At 40.2% G+C, this 25,676-nt stretch overlaps 1 protein-coding gene across 1 annotated transcript in view; it reads right to left on the bottom strand.

The window, feature by feature from the left end:
* Positions 1 to 25,676, bottom strand: part of LRRC3B (leucine rich repeat containing 3B) — a 78,639-nt gene that overhangs the window by 32,251 nt on the left and 20,712 nt on the right. Inside the window, exon 2 of the mRNA XM_081106225.1 lies at positions 21,351 to 21,437. The gene's annotated coding sequence lies outside the window, so the exon portion shown is untranslated. The remainder of the gene's footprint in view (positions 1 to 21,350; positions 21,438 to 25,676) is intronic.

Here is a 25,676-nt window from a genome sequence, read left to right as displayed (position 1 = left end):
GATGGGAACTACTAAACCCTTTATTTCTACTAAAGACTCCACGGTACAAAAATAGATTTTTAGAAGGCATTCCAGCATGTTATCTTGCAAAAATCTGCAGTCTATATGCATTGAAAAAGAGCCAGAGGATTATACACTGAAATGGTAATAGCATTCACTGATGGCTTAGAATTGTTTAGGGAGGTTTATTTGCTTTTCTGTATTTTCCAACTTTTCAAATATAGTTATTTGTCCCTTACACAGTAAAAACAAACAACAACGAAAAAGGCTAAACAAAAAAACGTAACCAAAGTTTTCCTTGCCACCATATCAGGAAAGCCTTGGCAATCCTCTGTCAACTTACAAACCCAGATTCTAGGGAAATGTCCCTAATAGCTGCCCTCACTGTCTCATGGGGACCCATTCCTGCAAAGTGATGTAGGAAACTATGGAAATCTAAATGCGTATTCTACTACCATGGCATATTTATTGAAAACAAAATCTATGGCAAGAACTACATTTTTATCACAAAAGTAATCTTATCACGCTTCTCCCTAAATTCTTCAATGGCTCTCCCATTGACGTGTAGGGTAATTTCATGCCCCCAAACTTTCTGATCCTCCCTAGTCTCATGCCTGACTTCTCTGCTTAGTAACCATCTCTGGACCTGTCAAGGCCCTCAGAGCCATCTTTCTTGCTTTCTTAAAATAGTGTAGTCATTTCCCAGAGCACATCCTCTGTAACAAAGGCCTCCAGTTCTTTTAATAGCGTTCATTTATGTAGGAACAAAGACAGCTTCACTATTCTATGCATTCCCAAGAAAGATTACATAGACAGCAAACCCAGTTTTTAAAAGAATTAACAGCAATCCAGATATGTCTCCATCATCTAATTATTTGAAAAATATAGGTCAAAAACACTAGTTACGCAAAAATTAATGACAGATCCAAAACCTGATGCACTGAAAACTGTTAGTAACTCAATTATCTATGTCTATATATGCGGGAGGGGTGTACAACAGCACCAAGTATGGTAGTGACCACTATTTACCTCCCAATTTCCAGTCAATTTTTGCTTGGCACATGACCACCTAAAATAAAAACCATATACCACAGTCTTCTTTATAGTTATGAGTTTCCAGGCAACTAAGTTTTGGTTAAGGAAATATTAAAAGCAAGTGCTGTGTTGTGCTGTACTTCCAGAAAATCTTATCAGTGAGAAGACACACCCATTCTTACTCCATCCTGTTGCATGGAATTGTATGTGATGAAGGATAAGTAGAGTTTTACTAGCCCTTCTGGACCATTAGGGTGGAGGCACAGTCTAGAAATGACAAAATAGTGAGTTAGAAGACATTAGGTCCCTGAATGAATAATTTCTATAGTTCTCATTCCAGTTCTAGATCGCCTACGCTGAATTCTTTCCAGGTGAGAAAAGAATAAATCTTTAGGCCTTGGTATTTGCAGGATAATTTATTTTTAAAGATCTCTATACTTATAGTCAACCTTAATCTTAACAGGTAGATGAAACTTTGTATGACAACCAGGAATTTTAGCAGAATACAGAATTAGAACCCTTAATAAAATTAATAACTCACTAAGTTCACTTAGTTAATATCATGTATTAATGATGCTTAGCAAATTCATTTAGAAAGATAGCATCCTCGTCAAACCTCCCAAAGGCTGAAAGACCGTGGGGTTGGGTATATTTGTCTAAACGGAGTGTTTTTCTTTTCTTGTTTTCTTTAAAGGAAGCCTTTACTAAAAGTGAAAAAAATCACAGAGAGAGAGTTCCCAGAATTCAAGGAGCCAAGGCATCACTACAAAACAGCTCAAATTCATTCTTAGTTTTAATGTTGTTGCTGGCAGAAACTATTAGTGATACTTTTCTTTTCAGCCCAAATCCCTATCTTTGAAAAAAATGTTATAGATGATATATTTCTGAAGTGTAAAAATAGTAATTTCTATTCTACAAAATACCTAACCGATATTCTTCAAAACAGCCAAGGTCATGAAAAACAAGGAAAGATTGAGAAATTGTCACAGACCAGAGGAGATGAGGGAGCATGATAACCAATGGTAATGTGGGTTCTGGACTGGATCCTGGAGGGTGGGCAGCGGGGTTTGTGGGGTGTGGGGAGGAGAGAAGCACTAGAGCAGGAAAAATGGTGACATCAAAATAAGGCCTGGAGTTTGTTTGACAGTGATGTACCAGTATTGGATATTTAATTGTGACAAATAAAGCTAATATAAGATGTGAATAATCAGGGAAACTGGGTGAGGACACACAGAAACTCTCTGTTCTATCTCTACAACTCTTTTATGCATCAAAATCATTCTAAATTTAAATTTTTATTAAAAAAAAGCAATATATATTGATAAGTGGTTGATGAGAATGGCTGAGATAATAGGTATAAGGCCAGGGGCTTGCAGACGGGATCCAATAAATGGCAATATCCTTCCTTCCAAGTAAACCCTTAAACCCCACCAACCCTTTTGTTATTAGATAAATTTTTTATATGTACTTCAGTCTTGGTATGGCTGAAAAACTTATTTTCTTATCATAAATGCTTATAAATTTGAAGATGTTTTCCTGCCCTTTTCTTCTATACCATCAATTATCTATTTGTTGTCAGGTTTATTTGTGGGTTGTTTTTTTTTCATAGTTATTCCTCATTCTTCCTTGGAGTTTTTTTCTATCTGTAATCTTTCTAAATTCCATACAAGAGACTAGATTTGGGATCTGAATCATACTAAGTGTCCTCGCAGAGGCATCCTATAGGAAGCTTCTTAAGGACAAAGTTCTTCTTTCCTTCCTCCTTTCTCTCCCTGGGTCTCTCATACAGGAGGTTCCCGGTATGTTTCTGTTAAATTGATTTAAATGAATGAACATGGACTACAGTGAAATAATTGTTTCATGATTCTTAAATGATTTATTACCTTTGCAAAATTTCAGCATGATGTCAGATTTAATTACAACACTAAACTTTTATTCTTCTCCTGTTTATTTCAAAGCACCAGGTTAGACACATCTTCCAGACCATGAGTTACTCTTGTGAACATGAGATGCCCCTGCAAGTTCATGATCTCTGTCAAACAACAAGGACGAAAACAGCGAAGAAAACCCTATTTTATTTTAGTAAAATAAAAGCGTACCTAAGGTTTGACCAGAATTCCCACAATTGCCAAAAGATTCCTCGCTTATTTCCAAAGAGCGTCTGGCAAATCAGCATGCTGTTTTTTAAATTCTAGGTTCTTTCTTGCCCAGTTAGCCAATTTCAGTGTCTGGTGATAGATTTCTAATACCACATATATTTTATCATTTGTTGCCTCCACTCTCTTTTCTGTAGCTATCAGTAATAAATTCCACCCTTTTCTGATAGATAACAACATTCTGAAGTTTGTTTTGGTAAATTATGATAAAAGAGAACACACAGAGTCAACTGAGAAGAAAAACACAGCAATAAGACAAAGCAGTGGTGCCTCTAGGAAATTTTTTTAAAGCAAAAATGAAAAAAACTAAATGAGGAACACAAGAAGAAAACTAAAGAAGATAGAAGAGATACTTTAGTGTCTGTGATTTTTAATCACAGCAAAGTTAAATCTGATTTAGAAGTTAAATACTCAGGTAAGTTGGTCCTCTGCATCCCAGTTGGTCTTGGATGAGCAATGGGGCCAGCAGTTCTCTGCTCTGGGCAGCTCAGATCCTCTCGGGCATTAGTCAGGACCAATCCCTGGAAGCAGTTTCTCTACCCTCATCACCATGGATCTCTTGATAGGCTCAAGTACACCAGCTTCTGGTGTGCTTTCACTCCCTACAACCTCCACTCTCATTTGTTGTAGGATGACCCTTAGGGTGCTGTAACCCATTTTGCTTAATCCAGTACTTCTCAAAGTGTGATCCACAGATCAGGAGATTCAGTGTCACCTGGGGACCTGTTGGAAATGCAAATTCTTGGGCCATACCTCAGACCCACTGAATCAGAAAATCTAGGAGCAGGTCTCAATAATAAATATTTTAACAAGCCCTCTACCTGATCCTGACACATGCTCCATTTTAGCCTCACTGACCACAGTTGGAAAGCCAAGTTCCTGGGAGTTTATATTTTTGGAAGAGGCAACCCTTAGCCAATGCCAATAAATGTGGGAATACCAACACCCTGGCTGTCTGACCCCTGGTGAGAACAAAGCAGAGGTGGAACCCAAACTGTCTCCAGAACTGCCCTGTAGAACTGAACCAAAACGACCCTCTATGGAACTCTCTGGATGCATAACCTCACTTGGCTTCCTTCCCTTCACTTCCCTGCCTCACTGCCCGCCTCCCCTACCATTTTTTTCCTAGGACCACATCCTAATAAATCATTTAATATGAATCTCCAATTCAGAATCTGCTTACAGGGGACTAAACCAAAACTACCTCTTTCACTGAAAATTTCAACGTCATTGGTTATGGCCCTATGGCCTGGCATTACATTATCAATTGTTACTAGACTGTATACCAGAGGCTCGACATAACAATATAAATAGGACTCTCTCTGCCCTCAGAAAACTCAGGGTTATTGTTAATAGTGGTGGGGAGCAGACACATGCATGGATTTTGTCAATAGAGCCATACTGAAATTCTCAATAGTGCTAAGGAAACATTTCTCCCCAAAATTTCTGAATGAGGCAATAGTTCAACCTACTTGATGAAGTGTGGACAAGAATTAGTGAGTCGTAGTATGAAAAGTGAAGACAATATTTCAGCCAAAACCATGAACTAAAACGTGGAAATGAGGAACAGAGAAAAGCCACACATCCTTTGGTGTTCATGTGGTGTCAAGTTGAAAATGAAGATGGGCAGGTGATGGACTTGAAAAAAATGGGAAAGTTCCAAAGCATAGGAAGATTTCTATACCTTGCTAGGCAGTGTGCATTTTATTATATGCATGATGGGTATGCACTGATGAGTTTTAAGCATGAAAATAACATGTCCAGAAGTATACAGAAAGATCCTTCTGGCTGAATTAAGAGAGGCAAGTCTATCAGCAGAGAAACCAAGTCAAAAACCATAGTCATCGTCTAAGCAAGACATAACAACAGCCCGAACTAGAGCATAGGGAACCCAAGAAATATTTAGGATGTGAAATTGGCAAGACTTCAACTGAATGACAGGGAGGAGCCAGGTAACAACAACCCAGGTTTTCTGGCTTGAGTGATAAAATTAACTTAGAGTCACAATCATTTCCATTTTGCTAGTTTAGCATGATGACTAAAACAGTCATTCTAAGAATTGCTCTCCTATCTTAGGAATGCCAGATACAACTAATATTCTAAATTTACAGTCAGTAGAAAACTTGGTTGGAGCTGAAAGATACAAGGCAGCTTTGATTAGCATTGATATGGAATTGCCACTGATACAAAGGGGCTAGGGTTGCCAGGATATAGTGGAAATGGGAGGAAGTTGGGGCTAAATAGGGACCCCGAAAGGGGATATAGGGGCAGAAACTATTTATTAATCCTTACTAATGCATTTCAGTATTTCAACATCTGGTATGCTGGTACCATGCACATCAGATGAATATCATCCCTAGCACACAAGAATGTTTTTCTTGTATTAAATTCTCCAAATCTCAGAATGTGGAGTATGAAAGGAGTCTAAGAGCAGTAATAAATTAAGTTAAATTAAATCAACAAAAACAACAGGTACGATCAATAAGCCCTTTCAGTTAAATACGATTTATGCGTGATTACTTTAAATGAAAGATTATGAAAATGTTCAATATTTCTCAATTAATAACATTCCAAGTCTGGAGAAAATGAGACATAGAGACATGCAAAAGTTTACCAAAGGAACAAACAGTAAAATGAAGATGTATGTGTGTGTGTTAACTAGGGGAAGACAAAAACATTACCAATATGAGCTGTCAATATGTCAAACTGCAAAATGAATTCCACAAATTACTATTGGGAATGAAGCAAAGACAACACCTCACTCTGGCACATAAATATTCCCATCAAATGTGCCCCTTTCTCAAAGGCAGAACATGACTTATTAATCAGTACAGAGCTTTATTTATTAAACAGGAAGAACTATACATTAATCAGTACTAATGCATTTCAATATTTCAACAGGTCTGCTGGGACCAGACGCATTAGATGAATATCAATTCTAGCACACAAGGATGTTTTCCTTGTATGAAACTCTCTTCACCAAGCTGAAAGATGCCTGCAAAAATGGGAAAAGCCTGAGGAAAGTGCCTGGAAGAGGTTTTATACTGGTGCCTTTGTACCTGGAGGGGCCTAACATACCACCCAGTCTAGTCCCATCCTCTTGCCCCTGATGCATTGGGAGCAAAAGTGACAGAATAGCAGAGTCAGCACAGAAATCACTTCCTCTTCTGCCCAAAGGTTCAGTCTCTTGATTCTTAGAAAGACTCCCTGAGTAACAGAGATGCACATACTCACATCTCTCTTTTCCCTCTGCTCCATTTGACTTCAGCTGCTTGGTATCCAAAACGAGAGAAATCGCAACAGGAAAGATCACTTTCAGGCTTTGACAAAAATAAGAGAAATATCAATGGGCCTCAACATCTCACCATAATCTGAGAAAAGGTTGTCTGCTGGGGAAGAAGGCTGGGTTGTGGGTAAGAGTAAGAGGCAATCGTGGGAATCAAGAGATTTCCCCACCACCAAAGGAGTTACTCTCTCCAAGAAATTTATAGTTACAGACTCAAATCCCAGTTTGAATAAAACAGAGCATAGTATCACACACACACACACACACACACACACACACACACACACACAAAATTATCTATCTATCTATCTATCTATCTATCTATCTATCTATCATCTACCATCTATCTGTCTATCTATCAATCACCTATCTAAAGACATGGACAGAAACTGATCAACATGAACAATGCCATAGCTACAGCAGAGTTGAGGAGCTGGATGGTAGAGAGATTTCAGAGGGGGATATGAGGTTGCCAGGGTATATTGGAAATGAGGAGATGTTAGGGGCTAAATGGTGGCCCATTAAGGGGACATAGAAACAGAAACTATTTATTAATCAGTACTAATGCATTTCAACATTTCAACAATTGGTCTGGTAGCCAAGCATATCAAATGAATATCGGTCCTCCCAAACAAGAATGTTTTTCTTTTACTAAACTCTTCAAATCCCAGAATGTGGAGCCCAAGTAGGGCATGGAAGAGAGTCTAAGGTCAGTAATGAATTAAATTGATCATAGTGATCTAGAAAACAAAGATGATAGGGCAGACCAGCATTAATAACTAAAGAAATGACTCAATTATCTAACTCAAGAGAAGACTAAAGAGGGACTCTTGCTGAAAGATCTGAAATTTACATTTCCTTAATGGTGAGGTTAATATGACCAGTGTTCTGGAATGGATACTAGTAAGTAAATGCTGGGGTGATATGTTAAGGACAACAGCATTTCTCAGAACAGCATTTCTCAGAAGTGCCTCAGCACCCTCAGATAATTATTAAGAGTTTCTGAGGCGTCACAGAGATCAGAACCTAGAATGTGGAGAACAGTCATGAGGGCAAGTTATCTGGGCAGGATGAGTAAACTCTCTTCATTCTCGATTTATTTGCGCTTTCCTGACCTTCCAGCCTTTGCAAGACAGAAATGTCAGAGTCCAACTTTGGACTTTGGTCTAGAGCTGAAGGAATCTAAGAAAATCAGAACATGCAGTTAAGAAATTGATGGCAGCTACATTAAAGAAAAATGATGATGTAATTGTTTGGGTTCTCCTTTGATTAAGTCATCTTTAAAGTGTTACCTATTCACATGCATAATATTTATTCCTTCTTCTTTGTTCTGTTTTAAAGGTGCTAATTTATTTAAGAGAGCTCATTATATCCAACTCTACCACTTATTCTCAAAGAATTGTCATGACTTTTAGCCTAAAAGGAAACAAATTCTGATCTGGCAAAATGAAATGAAATAGAATAAAATTCTGGTTTAAAATTCACTAGCTTTGCTGCCATGGCAATTATAATTTTTTGATTGCATAATCAGGAGGTACCTCTACCACATACATCCAGGAACCAGAGGCATAGAAATAAATCTTGGCCCAAGTAACACAAGCAAAAGCCCCATAAATTCGTCCTCCTTATGTATTGTCCTCTATTCTCAAGTTCGCTGAATTCTTGGGCTGAGTAGGGATGTAGTAATATAATGATGGGAGCCCTGTTTTATCTCCCATAAAACAGAGGAAGAAAAGAATGTGCAGCTGGAACATTAAGGTTCTAAGAAAAGTGAGGACTTGTGCAGAGTGAGAAATACGCTGGAGTGAAACAAGGCAACAAGAAAAATCATGGGCTAAATCTGAGTGTAAAATTCTATGATAAAATTGATTTCATGATGAAACACTTTTCCAGATGAAGAGCTAAATGCAAGAGGCATTGGAGAATCATCTCAGTTCAGATGGGCTAACACTGGAGAGAAGACTACAGGGAATAATATTTCACAAAGCGGGAATGAATGAAATCAGCTGGTGCATCTTCCATTGATTTTTAGTCTCTACAGAACATTCTATTTTCAGAAAACCTAAAGAAAGCAAATCCAAAATGATTTTTCGGTTTGTTTTTTGTTTAAGTGTCCAGGCAAAACAAGCTCTTCCTGAGGAAGCAGCAACAATATAGAAATGTAAACTAAAGAGACATAAGTTGGCTATTTGCACAATATTACTTAAAATATCCCAATAATAATCAAGTACTTCCATCTAATCCCAGGTTCTGTCTGCGCAGTTGTATATAATCTATACAATTTTACATGCATCATCTTATTTCGACTTCCCAACAATTCCAAGAGGTTGCCAGGGCATCATTAGGCCCATTTCATAGATAATGGAACGGAGACAGAGAGAGTAGAGGACTTATTAAAGGACAAATACAAATTGTGGAACCTGAACTTGAACTCACATGTCCTTGCCACATGCAAATCCAGGAAAAGGATGGTAAGAGAGTACTCTCAGCAGCCAGCCTGCTGGATTTGGGCCGTGTAAGAAATTAACCTCCCTATAACTCAGTTTCTTTACCTATAAAGTGGAGATAATAATAGTACCTACTTCATAGGACTGTTGTAAGGATAAAATAAGTTAATATTTGTAAAGTGCTTGGCACCTCATAAGTACCATGCATGTGGCTGTTATTGTTAACATACATACACATATTTGGTTCCACCTCCCCTTTCAAACATAAAGATATATATTTGTGAAGTTTTGTTTCCAATATTTATACTTGTATTTACTAAAGCTCTCAACGTGCTGAGCAAAATCATTAGCAAGTTAGCATGTGACACCAACCCAGGGCCTTAATCGTGTGTGGATCCTGATAAAGCCCTGCTCTTACAGCTCACCATCCCTTCTGTCAGGTAATTGATTATAGTCATGCTCATCTCATCACTCAGATGGAATGAGATCTGTTACCTTCCTGTTTATTGTCATTGTAGATGCAATCTGTGAGTTGGAATAGACTGACAGCTGTCTGAGGGGAGGGGAGAGGGGGACTGGATGAAAGAAGGTGGAGGGATTGGCCAAAGAACATATATGTATAATCCATAGATACAGACAACAGTGTGGTGATGGCCAGAGGGAAGGAGGGGTAAGGGCAGGTAAGGGGTGACACAGGAAGGTGGGCAAAGAGGGGTGGGGTCAAATGGGGACATCTGTAATAGTATAAACAATAGTCCTAACCGGTTTGGCTCAGTGGATAGAGTGTCGGCCTGTGGACTGAAGGGTCCCAGGTTCGATTCCAGTCAAGGGCATGTACCTTGGTTGCGGGCACATCCCCAGTAGGGGGTTTGCAGGAGGCAGCTGATTGATGTTTCTCTCTCATTGATGTTTCTAACTCTCTGTCCCTCTACCTTCCTCTCTGTAAAAAATCAATAAAATATATTTAAAAAATAGTATAAACAATAAAATAAATTTTAAAAAAAGATAAAGAGAATTGGGGCTGCCTAAATTGTGCAAACTCACAATGACCCAGAGGAGGCACTTTGTAAAATACTGTAGATTGAAAAAACATAAAATATCCCAGTTTCCCTCTGATTGCGAATTTTTCTCTATCTCCCCAAGTGCAGCCTGCTATTTACTCCCTTATCACAGAGGTCACGTCATCTGAAAAGGTTCTGTATAAAGAATGAGGCCTTGGTAAGAACGGGCCCTGCCTCGCCCACTCGCCCACTTCCCTTCTTCTCAAAGGGTGGTGGCTGGCCCAGGACCAGCAGGACCTGGGAGCTTGTGAGAAATACCAAATCCAGGCCCCACTTCAGACCTACTGCATCAGCATCTGCATTTCAAAAAGATCTCAGGTCCCTGTGCATGGAAAGTTGGAGAAGCACAGGGCTACCTCTCTGCAGGTGGTTTATTTGCAATTCCTCTTTTACTGGAAGGGTCATTTAAAGAATAACACCCTGATAGTTGTTCCGGGGCTAGTTAGTCAAGATTAGCAGAAATTTGATAGAACTGTGGTACACTTTAACAATCATCTAGAACTAAAGACAGCCAGGCTCTTCCTGATTTTCTCTAATGTCTTTTGTTATTTACTTATGAAAGCTCGAAACAGCAGATGTGGCCTCACCTGCCACAACTCAGAAAAATACAAGAATGAGTCATCCCACTCCATAATTAGCAGAGCGGGCCTGCCTGTTGATTCATAGCTGGATGAGCCCAGAAATGAATGAAAAGCCAGGCCAGATAATCATCTCTCTGCAAAACTGGGCCCAGAAGGCAACCTGGAAGGTAATAAACACCTTGGCTGCAATGAAGAAGTTCCAAGAGACTCCATCCAGTGAAAAAAGGAGGCGGGGGAAGAAAAATAGCTTAATGAATCACTCTAACTCTAGAACTACTTAAAGCATGAAAGTCAAAATCTGTTTAAATGACTAACATCATCCATTCAGAGAAGAGAAGCGACTTAGCAGATAAGAAAGTTGTAATGGGATCACTCAGGACAAGCTCTACCCTCAGAGAGAGACATGGGAGCCCCAGAGGAAGTTAGTCACTAACCATTACTGTGCCAGCCTCCTGGTCACTTCATCTTCGGCAAAAAAGTATATTTTAAAATTGAATATAATTCAGTAAGTGTCAATTAGGCAGCAACTATATACCTCGCGTGGTGGGAATTTCAAACATGGAGGCGATTCAGGCTGTTCTTTAAGTGCTCTGCAGGCACTCATAGTGTGTGTCAAGAGTGAGCCTCTGTTACAATTTTGAGAAAAATTATTATTTTTATGCATAAATACTCTGCTTCATTTGGTGAGGAGGGGAGGGCGAAGCTGGGAATGTAGGAAGCACTCTCCAGGCAACAGGTCCATAAGCAGCAGGCCCGGTGAAAATCAAAACCATAAATTTTAATATCTCTTTGACATTTAATGGTTTTCAAACACTTACGCACAGGCTACTGATTTGTAGATACTCTGGATCCCTGTAAAGTAGATAAGGGAAGTGTTTTTCTTCCTGACTTAACAGAAAAGGCATTGCAGCTCAGAGAGCGGAGTGAGTGAGTCATGCTTGCATAGACAGGAAGGGGCAGAAAAAGAATTTGGTCTCGGATTCTATATCCCAATCTAGGTCTTTGTGGACTCTCCCATGCAAAGTCCTAAGTTGCTTGCCAAGAATATCTGCGTACCTTTCTTCACACTAATGTTGACCTAACATTACCCTGTGAAGTAGAAAGCAGCAGATGAGAAGCTTGTCCAATGGCTCTAGCAATGAGTCATCAGGACTGAAGCTCCCATCTTTGGGTTCCTAAACTGGGGAGCTTTTCTCTGCTTTCCTATGTGAGCACTCTCTGAAATCCATTTCCTAACCATCTTGGATACCTGGTTTGACTATATTTCATCGCTTTCCTTGCAATTCAGTTCAGCCATGTGACTTAATTCTGGTCAATGGAATGAGAGCGCAAGGTAGGCCTCTTCTAAGGCTTGGTCCATACAAGTGTCATGTGCACAGTCTTCTAAGCCTCCTCCCTGCTCACTAAAACTGGAATGGAGACACAGTGACACTCTTGTCAGTCATGTATTGACACTAGCAGAGCCACAGTCAGCCTAGGTCCCTGAGTGACTGCAGGGAGCAAAGTCACCTTTGCCTGCCACCTCACCACCAACCTCAAATTGCCCTGAACAATCACCTTTGGGTCAACTTGTCTTAATACTTGGATTATCTCGGCCCTGATACACAATCAGCCCTGCAATCCCGCTGCCCGGGGCATCAGCAGCAGCTGCATACCTCTCGCTCTGCTTCACAGAGACTCTCAGACCCATCCCTGCAGTGATTCTTTGGGACACCCATTAACTCATCCAGTCAAAATAACCCAGGGAGACGAGCAATCAGACACAGCTATTTGGAGGCAGCGTAGAGAAGTAGGTGAGATCAGGCTTTGTGGGATAAAAATCTCAGTCTGAAGTCTAGCTCTGTTATTTATTAGCTGTGCAAACTCTGGCTGGTCCCTTAGCTTCTCTGAGTCTTGGTTTCCTCATTTTATAGATGATAATAAACAGCAATAATGTTATGGTGAACTTTTGTACTGATATTGAGAGAGAGAGAGAGAGAGAGAAACATTGATGTGAGAATATCAGTTTCTTCTCATATGTGCCCTGACTGGGGATCTAATCCATAACCTAGGCATGTGGGTGGCCTGACCATAAATTGAACTTGCAACCTTTTGGTGTACAGGACGATATTCTAACCAACTGAGCTACCCGGCCAGGGCTGTTATGTTGAATTTTAAGCCATATCACAACTTATATGATATGCTTGCACAGACCCTGCCACCTAAAGGATACTCAGTAATCTCTAGGCATTATTAATACATATTTAGCATGTGCCCTGCTGACCTCTTCTGTCACCACAACACAGTTTGACTTGTGGCTGAAAGTATGGGTTGTCAATAATGGATCTGAGGCACGAGCTCTTTTTCATTTGGTATTCTAAAGAGGACACAGCTACGGACGACAGTTAAGACAAGGCGGTAAAGGTAAGTGCTGTTGAGATGAGTTAGTGAAATGAACAGAAGCACATTTATCTCCAGCATGACTGGATTTTACTAATCATCCCAGGTCAACCTGCCAAGTAAGATCTACTTATCAGCAAAATGCCTAAGTCATGCAAGCGTAGAAGGTTCCAGATTGGATTTTACCAATAGTCTACATAAACAAAGCAGCATGTAACTCAAGATACAGAGAATATTATGCTTCTAAGAGGCTTTAAGAGAACTCCAGAGAGTTAAAAAGAGTTACATTTTCTTATCTGTTGGTAACTGGCTTAATGGTGATAGGGCCATAATGGTTGCTCTGTGACTGCCGGATTTCTTTCATTGCTATCTTTGCCTATAATTTTAAAACTTGACTTTGGAAACTTCCCATTTACCAAAGTGCTTAGTGAACATAGCACAGACACACACGTGGACACCACAGGGTTTCCATTGCTTTCAACCTAATGAAACCATTGCCAAAATAAAATGTGCCCATATAAAACGATAGCCATGCAGTATATTATTTTCAAATTCCATGCCATGCCAAAGTCTCATGTTATTCAATATTGCATTTTCAAAAGGACAATCTCTAAGTGCAAGTATATTTAGTGACATCATATGTTACCTGTTAAAATGCATTCACGTTGAGAGCAAGTACATCCTTCCTGGGATTACCAAACCATTAGGAGCTGCCTTTTCTGCAGGCAGAACAAAAGGGGATGATTAGATCTGATAGCACCTTCAAAGATTGGGTGTTGTGATTTTTACTGTGTTTCTCAGCCACGGCCCTTGCCGGTATTTTAGCATTAAAGCTGAAGCATGGCAAACTGGGACTCTATTCGCTGGGGTACCACTGAAAAAATGCTCATCACTCCCCTGCACAGACATCAAGGACCACGGGCCAAAGCCTGGGTGCGTCTGCCTCTGAGCTGCCTCCTTTCCATTCCCTCTTCTCCATCCTAACGGTCGCCACCCTGCTTAGTGCTACTCTGTCCTGAACCCACTTGCAAATCTTCCCTTTTTGAGAAGAGACTAGGCCTCAAACTCAGAATCACTGGCAGGTGAGCATATCTAACAAGAAACGACTTGGTTTTATTTTTATGATATTATTTCCTAAAACTAAACTTCTATTTATGAAAAGTGATACTATTGATACCATTTTTTTCATTTAAGGGCATAATAGAAGTATTTGATAGATAGACAGACATCTAGATATTGATACTAGTATTCTTTAAATAAATATTTAAGTAAAAATAAATCAATTTAAAGAAAAAACATCAGGCAATTGTACACCAAAATACATGAAGATGTAAGGTAAAAACTAAAGTTAGGAAATGTCATTTTAAAGCAACATTAGCCTCCTAATGTGATATAGGTTTTATAGTTTCTTGTTTTCTTCTAAGCAATTTATTCACACTGGTGCTGTGTTCATGAAAAAATAAAAATAAAAGCCACTTTCTCTCTCCAATGGTTACCTTTGCCAATGAAACTATACACACTATTTCCTTGGCCTGACATCCGGCCCTTTACAGCATATTCTGATACTCCCTGGTATTCTCCTGCTGTTCCTTTATGCCTCCAGGCTACAGCCAAAAAAGAACTTTGTACTGACTCACCACACACTTTCTTATTTCTCTTTTTGCTTAGGTTGTCCCTCTGCCTAGCTCACCCTCCTTACTCCCTGACAAAGAAGTTTTTGCTATTTCTCTTGTCTCTGAAGTACTCCTAAGGCCTATCCACACTGCTCTTCAGGATTCATTATGCCCTACTTTCCTTTACAGCTGTGTATCAAAACCTCCTGGGAGACGTTTTAGATGACCGGTGCTTTAGCCTCAGCCTTAGACACTCTGGTTTAGTGTATAGCCTGGGCCTTGGAGGATTTGAGATGCTCTCCAGGAGTCACTAGTGGGCAGCAAAGTTCAGGAACTATCGCTAGAGACATATGATCTTCTCTAAGCCCCTGCTTTGGACCTTTCAGCCTTTTACGTCTGTTCACCTTGGTACCGATGGAATGGCGGTGGGAAAACAATCAGGAATCCATTTCAGCATTCTGACCAGATCTGGGGCTGGGCTTGCTAAGTCTGACCTGGTCTTGCTCCAGCATAGCCCCATCTCTAATGCATTCCCATCATGACTCTATCACTTTATTGTGCAGGTTATTGGAGATAGATCACCAGAAACAGGAAGGCATCACATTCAGCCAGGCTTTGGACTGCTTCTGCAACTAGGAGATGTATCATGCAGGTTGTTCTAGGTTGTTACTTAGATATGTCTGGTGCCACAGGCATGGATACTATGAACTCCTCCAATATCCACACGATACAACTCAAGTCTGTGTAAACTAAATGCCACCAATGAGGTGAATCATTGTTTTCAACGTGGTGTCTTTCAGTATGACTGTGCCTAACACTTCTTGACACACACATGGGTGCAGTCTGTTCCTCAAAACAAACAAGAGTGAGTTTAAATCGGTAACATCCTAGGTCATAGTAAAATCTAACCCCAGGCCCTGAGCTGTAATCAGAGACATGATTTAAGGGCCTAATACACCCAGCATGGTCAAGAGTTTCAAAATCTCTGCTGGAATACGGCTTATCTTAGTGTGATTTAAAGGACACCATCAGCTCTATATTCTGTGAGTTCTTCCTTCTGACAGTTTACAGGTTTTGTTTTATACTCCATCTCTCTCAGTCTCCCAGAGGCTTAAATCAGTGAGAGATGACATGTCAGATTCTCCAAAAATATTATTAATGACAGGCCAATTTCTGAACTCACATGTATAACCCATCTTTGAGAATATTTCAAATCAGTCTTTTGGCTGTCTTTGTTACTCTGCCTGTAGAAAATGTCAGAAATTCTAGATTTCATGGAAAAACCATCATAATACAACATGAGTTAGCCAAACTTAATGTCAGAGATGCAAGTCATTTTCCTTTCATTAATTCCCACTAATAGCTTCTTCTTACCTCATTTTTCTTTTCTCCCACCTATGTCACTTCAATTTTTTTTTAAAATCCAGTCTTTTAGGCACTTTTGTTCTCTCTTCCCTAGTGTATCCATTCACATCTTGCTCATTCTGTTGTCTCCAGCTCAGCTTCTGGGGTGGCCTCTCACTAAGCACGTATCTATCTACCAAGGGTGCTCTCATCTGTTCTCCTCCTCCCTGACCTTGGCAATGCTTTGCACTGATGGCAGTGAAAACAGCTTCCAGCACAGTAAGGCTACAGGCTCACACCACAATAAAAGCGGCCTGTGTATGGATCAGCCTAGGTCCCCGAAAAAAAAAACAACCTGAAAATGTTTTGTAGTACTGTAAAATTTAGGACGATGTTTTGTCCACTTTCCTTAGTGTTGTTGTAACTCTGTTCTGCTGTTACAACTGAGTTAGTTGCATTTCAAACTTGTAAATAACAGAGGATGCACTTTAAAAAATTTTTGTCTTAATGTCTCTAAAACATCTATAGATTGTTTTTAAAAAGTGGGGTTGTGGGTGAATGGTGCAAATTGTGAGACAAAATAAAGAGTACCTCTGCAGAGGCATACTGAGTCAGGGACATTGGAAATGGCCCGTCCTCTTTATGCGCGGTTGACTCTGGACTAACGGATTCCTACACGCCCTCCCCCAAGCACCTTTATTCTTGCAGAACTTGAGCTGAGTCTGTTCTCCTACCCTCTGAAGGCTGGCATTTAGTTCCCTGGCTCCGCTGTGCTATTCCATTTGCTTCTTGGTTCTGCCCCACTTCACAGCTGTGCGATGACACCTAACACTTCCCGGCAGCAGATGCTGGGAGAAGCCGGTGCCAAAGCAGCCGAGGCTGTGAGAAATGCAGTCCCCAGCTGTCCTTCCTTCCCAGTCCCAGGGACAGGACGGGCTTAGATGTCACACAAGTGTGGTTGTTTTGTCACCTATAACAAGGCCTTTTTGAGAATTCATTGAGATAATACATATTAAAGGGCCTAATTATAGTAAACTCTCAATATATGGTCACTTTGACGATGCTGCCCCCTTCTGAGTTAGGTTTGCAGGCTAAATAGGTGCGTAAGGAAGTTCGGGTGATTTTCCATCTATTTCAAGAAAACCACATTCTTTAGGCTAGGCAAACAGTACTTCTGTAACCCATTTGTTTGGAGAGAAGACAATCAATGAAAGGTATCTGTGGGATATATTATGACACTTCTCTCATTCATTCACTCAACAAGTATTTATTGAAAGATGTCCAGGATACAGCATTGATGAAGCAAATTTCCTGTTCCTATGGAAGCTGAGACTAGCAGAGGAGACAAATACTAGCAGGTGAACACACACACACACACACACACACACACACACACACACAAGCTCACGTTCTTCAGTAAAACAAGCACATCTGATGCAGGGGAACTCTTACTCTACATGCCTCTAGGAGTAATCATTTTAACATACCCTCCTCTATATGGAAGAAATGATTATCCATGATAATCATGAAATGGAGCAAACATAACTGCATGTATAAACTAAAATGTACACTCACCACTCTAGCTGGTTTGGCTCAGTGGATAGAGTGTCGGCCTATGGACTGAAGGGTCCAGGTTTGATTCCGGTCAAGGGCACATACCCAGGTTGCAGGCTCGATCCCCAGTGGGGGGCATGCAAGAGGCAGCTAATCAGTGATTCTCTCTAATCATTGATGTTTCTATCTCTCTCCCTTCCTCTCTGAAAATCAATAATAAAAAAACAAAGTTGTTTTATTTTTTAAAAAAATGTACACTCACCAAACAAAATTATATAGCTGGAAATAGCTAACAGTTAAACACCAAGAAAAACCACAAGTGGTCACAGAAAATGGCAGAATTAATGCAACTCAGGTTCTATTTAGTTTTACAACCACAGTGCTCCACTGTTTGCTCCGAATCTACTAGATTAATGCAAACATACATAGTACCACTGGGCTGGAGCCACCAGTTATGCGGGAAGCAAGAGAAGGATCTGGAACCATTCAGTTTTTCTTTGTGAGTGGGTAACTGAGGCTATGTGTGCCAGTCTGCATATCTGGGACTTCTCCGAATTAACTTCTGTGTAGAATACAGCATTTATTCAATAATAATGATAACAACAATAATAATGGTGATGTGCTAATTTGGAGCTTTCTTATACTATTAAAATTTAACAGTAATAAATATGCATATTGTGGGAGGAAAGAGTACTTCATTACTGACCGTGTTTAGAAATGCTGGTGTTTGCTGATAAGAAGCAGAACAACTCTTAGTTGGTTTCATGATAGTTCTAAATCTTCTATGTGCCTTTATTGCCTGCCCCACAGTAAGCTGCTACAACTGCCCCACCCTGGATATGCCTCTTACGGGCTGAGCTGGGCGGCCCATTTCTCCCCATTTCTGGATCTAGCATGCTCCCGCTTCCAAATATGTTTCACACTCTCTTTCCTGGGCCTTTCAGACCCTGGATACAACAGCCCATATTCTGGAAGTAAAGTGACCTGATATGGTTTCCGAGGTTCAACAGAAAAGCTTAGTTGACTCATGAGACAGGCAGAAAAAGTCAAGAACCATATGATTTCATTCACATGTGGGAATAAAACCGAAAGCGACAAATGAACAAACACGATAAATAAAGAAAAACTCCACAGACGATTGTGTGGTAGTTTCCAGAGGGAAAGGGGTGGGTGGGATAATAAAGGGTAAAGAGTGTCAAATATATGTTTATTGAAGGAGATTTGAGTTTGGGTGGTAAATATCAATGCAATATACAGGTGATGTATCATAGAACTGTACACTTGAAACCTATGTCATTTCACTAACCAATGCTACCCCAATAAATTTAATAAAAAGTTTTTTTTAAAGAAATGGAAGCCACTTAGGCTTCCCATTTATTAGAAAGAGACTTACATCACTTTTGAGAACAAATAACAAATATTGCAGAATACTTATCATGTGTCAGATGGCAAGCTACGCAGTGAATAGAGGTACACAAAGTTATGAGACATGGTCTTGGACCATAAGACATGTAGTCTTGGAAACAGCTTATAAAAGGGAAAAAATAGAGCCAATAATCTCAAGATAAAAAGTTTATTTAAAAGGAGGGATTATTGTAATCAGAGGTGGTCAACTACTTGCATTAGTTCTTGACCTGGGTCTAGAAAGGATGCAATAGGAATGGACAAGTAAAAGGGAAGAGAAGGGAGAAAGTCTTAAGCAGAGACTACATCAGTGGCATAGAAAATTTAGAGTATGTGCTAAGACCATCAGTAGTGTGTATGACATCCAGCATGAGCACTGAGATGCAAGATGAAAAATATTAGGAGAAGGCGGAGGCTATGGTTGGCCTTGAATCCCACCATGAAATGTATTAGGAGAAGGAGAAGGAGGTCGTGGTTGGCCTTGAATGCCAGGTTAAGGAATATGACTTAATCAATAGCTGAGAGTCACCAAGTACGTTAAGCAAGGAAGTTACCAACTCAAAGTGGCATTTTGGGAAAATGAATCTGGTGGTACTCTGAAGTAAGGCCTGAGGTAGAGGAAGAAGGTGAAGAACAAGCAAATCTGAGAACAGGCATAAACTGATAGAAACCTAAACTGAGGGAATTCTCCTTCAAATAGAATGGGAATATAAGACCTTAGGTCAAAACCCATAAAATTAAAACTCAGAGTTTAATTTTTTTAAATATGGGGAATATGTGAAAAGGACCTGGAGAAAACTGTCATATAACGGGCATCTAGAAAAATTCTCTTTACTTGTTCTTGTGGTGTTCTGAACTAAAGACGAAATGTTCTGAACTGAAGTTTCCAAAGAAACAGCCCAGAGAAGTCAGAGGGGCAAAGCATTCTCTTTGAACCTTGGAGCTCAAATGTTCGTTTCTTCACAAAGGCCAGTGGAAGCTTTTCATCCTCAAAAACATGCCAGCAAGGGAAAGAATCACTCATGTGATGTTTCAAGGAAATTCTGTCTAGTGGTTGGTCCTACCTGGGGCAGCCTGGCCTTGAGTTAGATGATACAATATGAAACCCTTGGACCCCTTTAAGATCTACTTTCTATTTCTAATTGTTTTTTAAAAAACATAAGGAGCTTCAAAAATAAATAACAAAAGAGGTTTGCTTGAATCCTCTGAATGAGCTGTATTTGGGGCTGGATTTAATTTGTGATTTCTCCTGTGCTGACTTATTCACCACTCCTCTTTAAACAAAACTCCTTACAAGAAATCTTCAGTTCTCCAAAAGAATAAAAATTGCCAGTTCTTATTTTTGAGTTGCCTAAAGGGAGAAATGTGAGTTTAAGAGAATATACACAGTGTAATTCATCATTTTAAAGTATAGCCCATATTACAAATTTGATGTTTCAATTGTTCATTCTTTAAGTCACACAAATAAAAAAAATATATAATTAAAACATTTGGCATCAAAATCCTGTGCTATATACTTCTTTTTTCAGTAGATCTGAGCATTTTTATAAGGTTTCTCTTGGGTGTTTATCCATGAAAGCCCAGGTCCTGGGAGGTTTGGGCAGGATTCTGCCCCTCTGAGACAGGGAGAGGAGAAAGCAGGTCGGATGTGCACTCTCCTTTTTTTTGAGTCAGTTTACCAAAATTTTTATACTTCAAAATAGAGGGGTATGATGCATTTTGAGATCCATGGGTGAAGTAATTGTCCCCAAATTCAAAATGTGGTTACATTTTCTTAAACTAGAAATGTCAAGTTCCACTGACCATTAAATGACCCCTTTCCTGGAAAAACTGAGATGGGGAGGGGAAAAGGCACAGGGCCCTTGAATACAGTATTGTGTCTGCAAGGTGGGAGCGAGGAAGGGGTTTCACCCTCTGAAATCAACACAATTTGCTACCTGATTCAGCTTCTATCAGGATGATTTTCTCACTTGTGAAAAAACAGAAAACCACACATCTTTCTAAACATCATGAATAATGGATTGAGATTTCTGAAAACTCCCCTTCCTTTTCTCCACAGTTTAAATCAAGCTGTTTCAAAGCCAACATACTACATGTTGATTGAAGACGGAAAAGGTTATAAATAGTAAAGGTTGAAATTTTTCCACAAAGGTAGGTAGATTAAAAAAAAAAAAAAAGAATCCTTCTACTTTCCACGGGCAAGATGTCCCCGGCAACTCATTATCAGCACTGTCCTCCTCCATCACAGAGCTGCTGTCTTGAAAGAACACAAGGAACAGAAATGGGCCGTGGCCGTGGCCTTGGCACCAGCGTGCCTGCTGCCAAGCAGAACCCTCTGCATTTATGTCCTCCCTCCCCCAAACCAGGCATATGATACTGTTTTCTTTAGGCCTAACTTGGCACAGGGAGGCTGTGTGTACCTTGCATTCTCAATACGGTCTCCCTCTGCTGCTGGGCATTGTGTAAATGCTGCCTGCTCTGTGTACTTACATCTCTAAACTGTAGGCTGAGTACCAATTTCCAAGCTGGAACATCTTTCATCTTGCTTTAAATTCTTCCGAGTTTCATTTGGAACACCTGTCAATGAAAGGTATCAGGAGTTAAATTACGTGTCAGAAAAGCGAGACCTTTACAGAAAAAGCTGCCAAGGATATGAAAAGGGCACTTCAGCCTGGGGTGATGGGAAGAGGTGCTTCATGGATGAGGTGGAGAAGACTTAATAATAAGTGTTTGATAATTTCCAAATGACTCCCTGAGATCTGCATCATCTGACCTTCAGAAGAGCCACGCAAGGCTCTTCCATCTCTCAGGGAGGTCCCAATAACTTCCATGCAACTAATATTTATTGAGCACCTAATATGCACCAGTGTTGGTATACCCACAATAGTCAAGACTCTGCTCCCACAGAGCTCAGGGTGGAAACTGGGAGAAAGATAATACAAACAAACAAATAAATTATCAAGGTAACAAAAGACAGTGAGAGGAGCCATGAAGAAAACCCATCAGGGTAATATGTTAGAGAGTGACCAAGCGTGGGAAGGCTGCTCTTAGTGGTGGCATTTGAGATGAGAACTAAAAGTGAGTAGAAAGCCATGGGGTGATCTGTGGGAGGGACATATCCAGCAGAAGGAAGTGCAAGTACAGCAGCTTTGAAGCAGGAATATGCGTGGCATGTTCTACAGACAGAAAGAAGGGCAACATGCCTGATGGGAGCTGAGGGACAGAATGGTAAGGCAAAGAAGATGGAGGAGGAGGAAATGGGGCTCATATTTGTTGAATGTTTACAATGAGCCAGGCCTTGAGCCAAGTTCACAGTCATAGGTGGCACGGCTGGGACTGCAACCAGGTTCTCTGACTCCAAATCCTTTCATTTATACCAATACCACGCTGCCTGGCCCACACCTTGCCATCTGGAAAGCCAGCTTTGGTTCAGCCAGGTGGAAACAGGGGAAGAGAAGGAACATTGATATTCAGAATCCTACATAGTTCCTTTTTACCTGCCGGCCTATTTCCTGAGTGATTTTTATATGTGGGGCATATGTTGACCTCCTTTTTAAAAACTGGAATTTCTCTCATGCTAAGTAATACTGGCCTCTGAGCCAGAGAATCAGCTGATGGATTCTATACTCTGGGGTAAACTGAAGCACGGCCGATAGAATATAATTATCAGATGTAACTGAAAAGGTGATTGAAAAAGAAAAAGATAAAATATATTGAATGTCTCCAGGAAATGAATCCAAGTAAATCTCGATCTGTGTTACAGGAGATTGCAATATAAGTTCCTTCCACACGCCCTCCTTTAAGTAAGTTTGAATACTCTCTCTCACTGCTTTCACATGAACTCAAATTGCTTTAGAAACCTGTCATATTGAATTAGCCAAAGCAGATAGTAATTCAGAGGGGTGCCAATGTGGCATTATTGAAAATTGCTGGTTGGAAGGCTTCCTTGCAGCATTATTCAGGAACAATAACTCACTTTCATCACCGTGTGTCAGTAGGAGCAAATGATGAGCTTTGCGTGGTTTGTGAATTAAACTTCCTTAAAAGTCCATCATAAAGATGAGAAGTACACAGAGAACACCTGCATTCGTCAACAAGAGCACAGGGGAACGAGAGCACACTTGTGCGTCGGCCCCACCCTGTAGTCGCTTGGTGTGAAATACACCAGACACACTGACCCGGAGGCAGTCCAGCAGAACAGTCAAGCTTCAGAAGATTCTAGACCCTGACATCAGAGGCAAGCTCAAAGGCTGTGTTAATTAGGAATAAACAGCAGAGACATTTAAAGCAAAATAGCTCTTCCTTGTGATATTAATGATCCATCAGCTCCTCAGAGAAGCTTTCCACAACACCCTGCTTCATCACTCCCTGTCACGTTATTCTCATACTTTCTTTTTCTTTATAAGACTTGGCAATTTTTTATATCACCTGATTCATCTCAGTACTTGCTTGGCTACTTCTGTCCCTCCCACTCAAGAACGTAATCTCCAGAAGAAGTAGATCTTAACCATCTTCCTCTGCCCTAGGAACAATACCTGGATGATAGTAGACACTCAATAAATAGTTATTGAAGGACTTTTGAATTCACAAACATTTTATTATACTAGAGCAGAGGCTATTCTATAATCGTATTGTTTTATCGGCTGTAATAGACAGGCCTATGCAAGCTAGAATCCAGGAAGTCACCATGAACTGTTCATCTTCGGGTCTGCTGCCCAGAGGCCCGCTTTATGTCTAATCGTTACTTGGTTGGTGGAGGGAATTTTAGTGGAGGAATAGCTGTGGAGCTGTTGTGGGACTCTGCACCAATGTAAGCATGCTCCTTAGTGGGCTCAAGAAAAACGTCATCCCAAACCATCGACAAAACCAAAAGACAGCCTACTGAGTGGGAGAAGATGTTTGCAAATAATAATCTGATAAAGGGTTAATATCCAAAATATATAAGAAATTCCTATAACTTAACAACAAAAAACAAGCAACCCAATTAAAAAATGGGCAGAGGATGGAATAGAGATTTTTCTAAAGAGTACATACAAATGGTCAACAGATATATGAAGAGGCTTACCATCACTAATCATCAGAGAAATGCAAATCAATTGAAAATTGGTGCAGCCAATATGGAAAATAGTATGGAGAATTCATCAAACAACTAAAAATAGAGCTACCATTCATGCCAGCAATTCCACTTCTGGGTGGTATTTACCCAAAGAAAACAAAAATACTAATTCAAAAAGACATATGGCCCCTTATATTCATTGCAGCATTATTCACATAAGCCAAGATATGGAAGCAACCCTAGGTGTCCACTGATAGATGAATGGATAAAGAAGAGGTGGAACACATATACAATGGATTATTATTCAGTAATAAAAAATCTTGCTATTTGCAATGGATGAACCTAGATGATATGCTAAGTGAAATAGTCAGACAAAAAAAGATAAATATTGCATGATCTCACTTACATGTGGAATGTAAAAAATGATGAATAAACAAAATAGAAACAGATCCAAAGCTAAGAAAACAATCTCATGGTAGGCGAAGTGGAAGGGGAGATGGGTAAAATAAAAACAACAAAAATTTAAAAATAGGGTGAGGTGAGCAATAAAAATAATAATAACTAGAGGCTCAGTACATGAAATTTGTGCACAGGTAGGGTCCCTACGCCTGGCCAGCGATCAGGGCCCATCTGTGGGGCAACTGGTGGGGCGATAGGAGAGCCCCCACTGGCACCTGCATTGGCTGGCCTGGGGCCTGCAGGCTGGGGGCAGCTCCTGCACTGAGCGTCTGCCCCCTGGTGGTCAGTGCATGTAATAGTGACCAGTCGTTCCACTGGTCGTTTGGTCAATTTGCATATTAGGCTTTTATTATATAGAATTTTTTAAAAAGTGTTATCCGATTCCTGAACACCTAATTCTTGATTTATACAGTGAAATTCTTAGATTACCTCTGTGACTTATCTCAAAAAGTCTAATATTTTCTTGCAGCTTTTTATTTTGAAAAATTTGAAGTCTAAGTCTACAGAAAAGGTGCAAGAATTGCACAGTGAACATTCAGATTAACCAACTGTTAATATTCTGTCACATTTGCTTTCCCTCTCCATGTACACACATCTATGGCATATGTTTAAATGTGAGCACATATGTTTATGCATCTGTGTATATGTATGTGCATATGTGTGTTATGTACATGTATATATCTGTGTGTGTATATGGGCATTATATGTGCAAGTGAGTATATGTGGATGTATATATACTTTGGCTTAAACTGAGAGTTAGTTGCAGATATTGATGTATTTCATCCCTAAATATCTCAACAAGATTATTCCCTCATACTATAATTATCATATTCAGAAAATTTAATATTTAGAAGTATACTATATTCTAATACAAAGTTGGTTTTCAAATTTCCTTAAGTATATCCAAGTGTCCTTTATAATTTATTTTTTATCCAGGGTCCAATTAAGGACCATACATTACATTTAACTAGAGGCCCAGTGCACAAAATTCATACATGGGTAGGGTCCCCAGGCGTGGCTCGTGATCAGGGCCGATCTGTGGGGCAACTGGCAGGGTGATGGGGGGAGGGCACCCACTTTGGTCAGCCTGGTGCTGCCTGTTCCCTGACCCCACCTGCCGCCACCACCACTGATTGCCTCCCGCTGTGGGGCTACTGTCAGCCTGGGGCCTGTGGGCTGGGGGCAGCTCCTGTGTTGAGCATCTGCCCCCTGGTGGTCAGTGCATGTCATAGTGACCAGTTGTTCTGCCGTTCGGTCAATTTGCATATTAGACTTTTATTATATAGGATTGTCATATCTTT

This window comes from Myotis nattereri (genome assembly GCF_964212035.1).
Source record: "Myotis nattereri genome assembly, chromosome: 14".
Classification (NCBI taxonomy): Eukaryota; Metazoa; Chordata; class Mammalia; order Chiroptera; family Vespertilionidae; genus Myotis; species Myotis nattereri.
The sequence above is the reverse complement of the archived record's forward strand: the minus strand, read 5'-3'. Positions and strand labels throughout refer to the sequence as shown.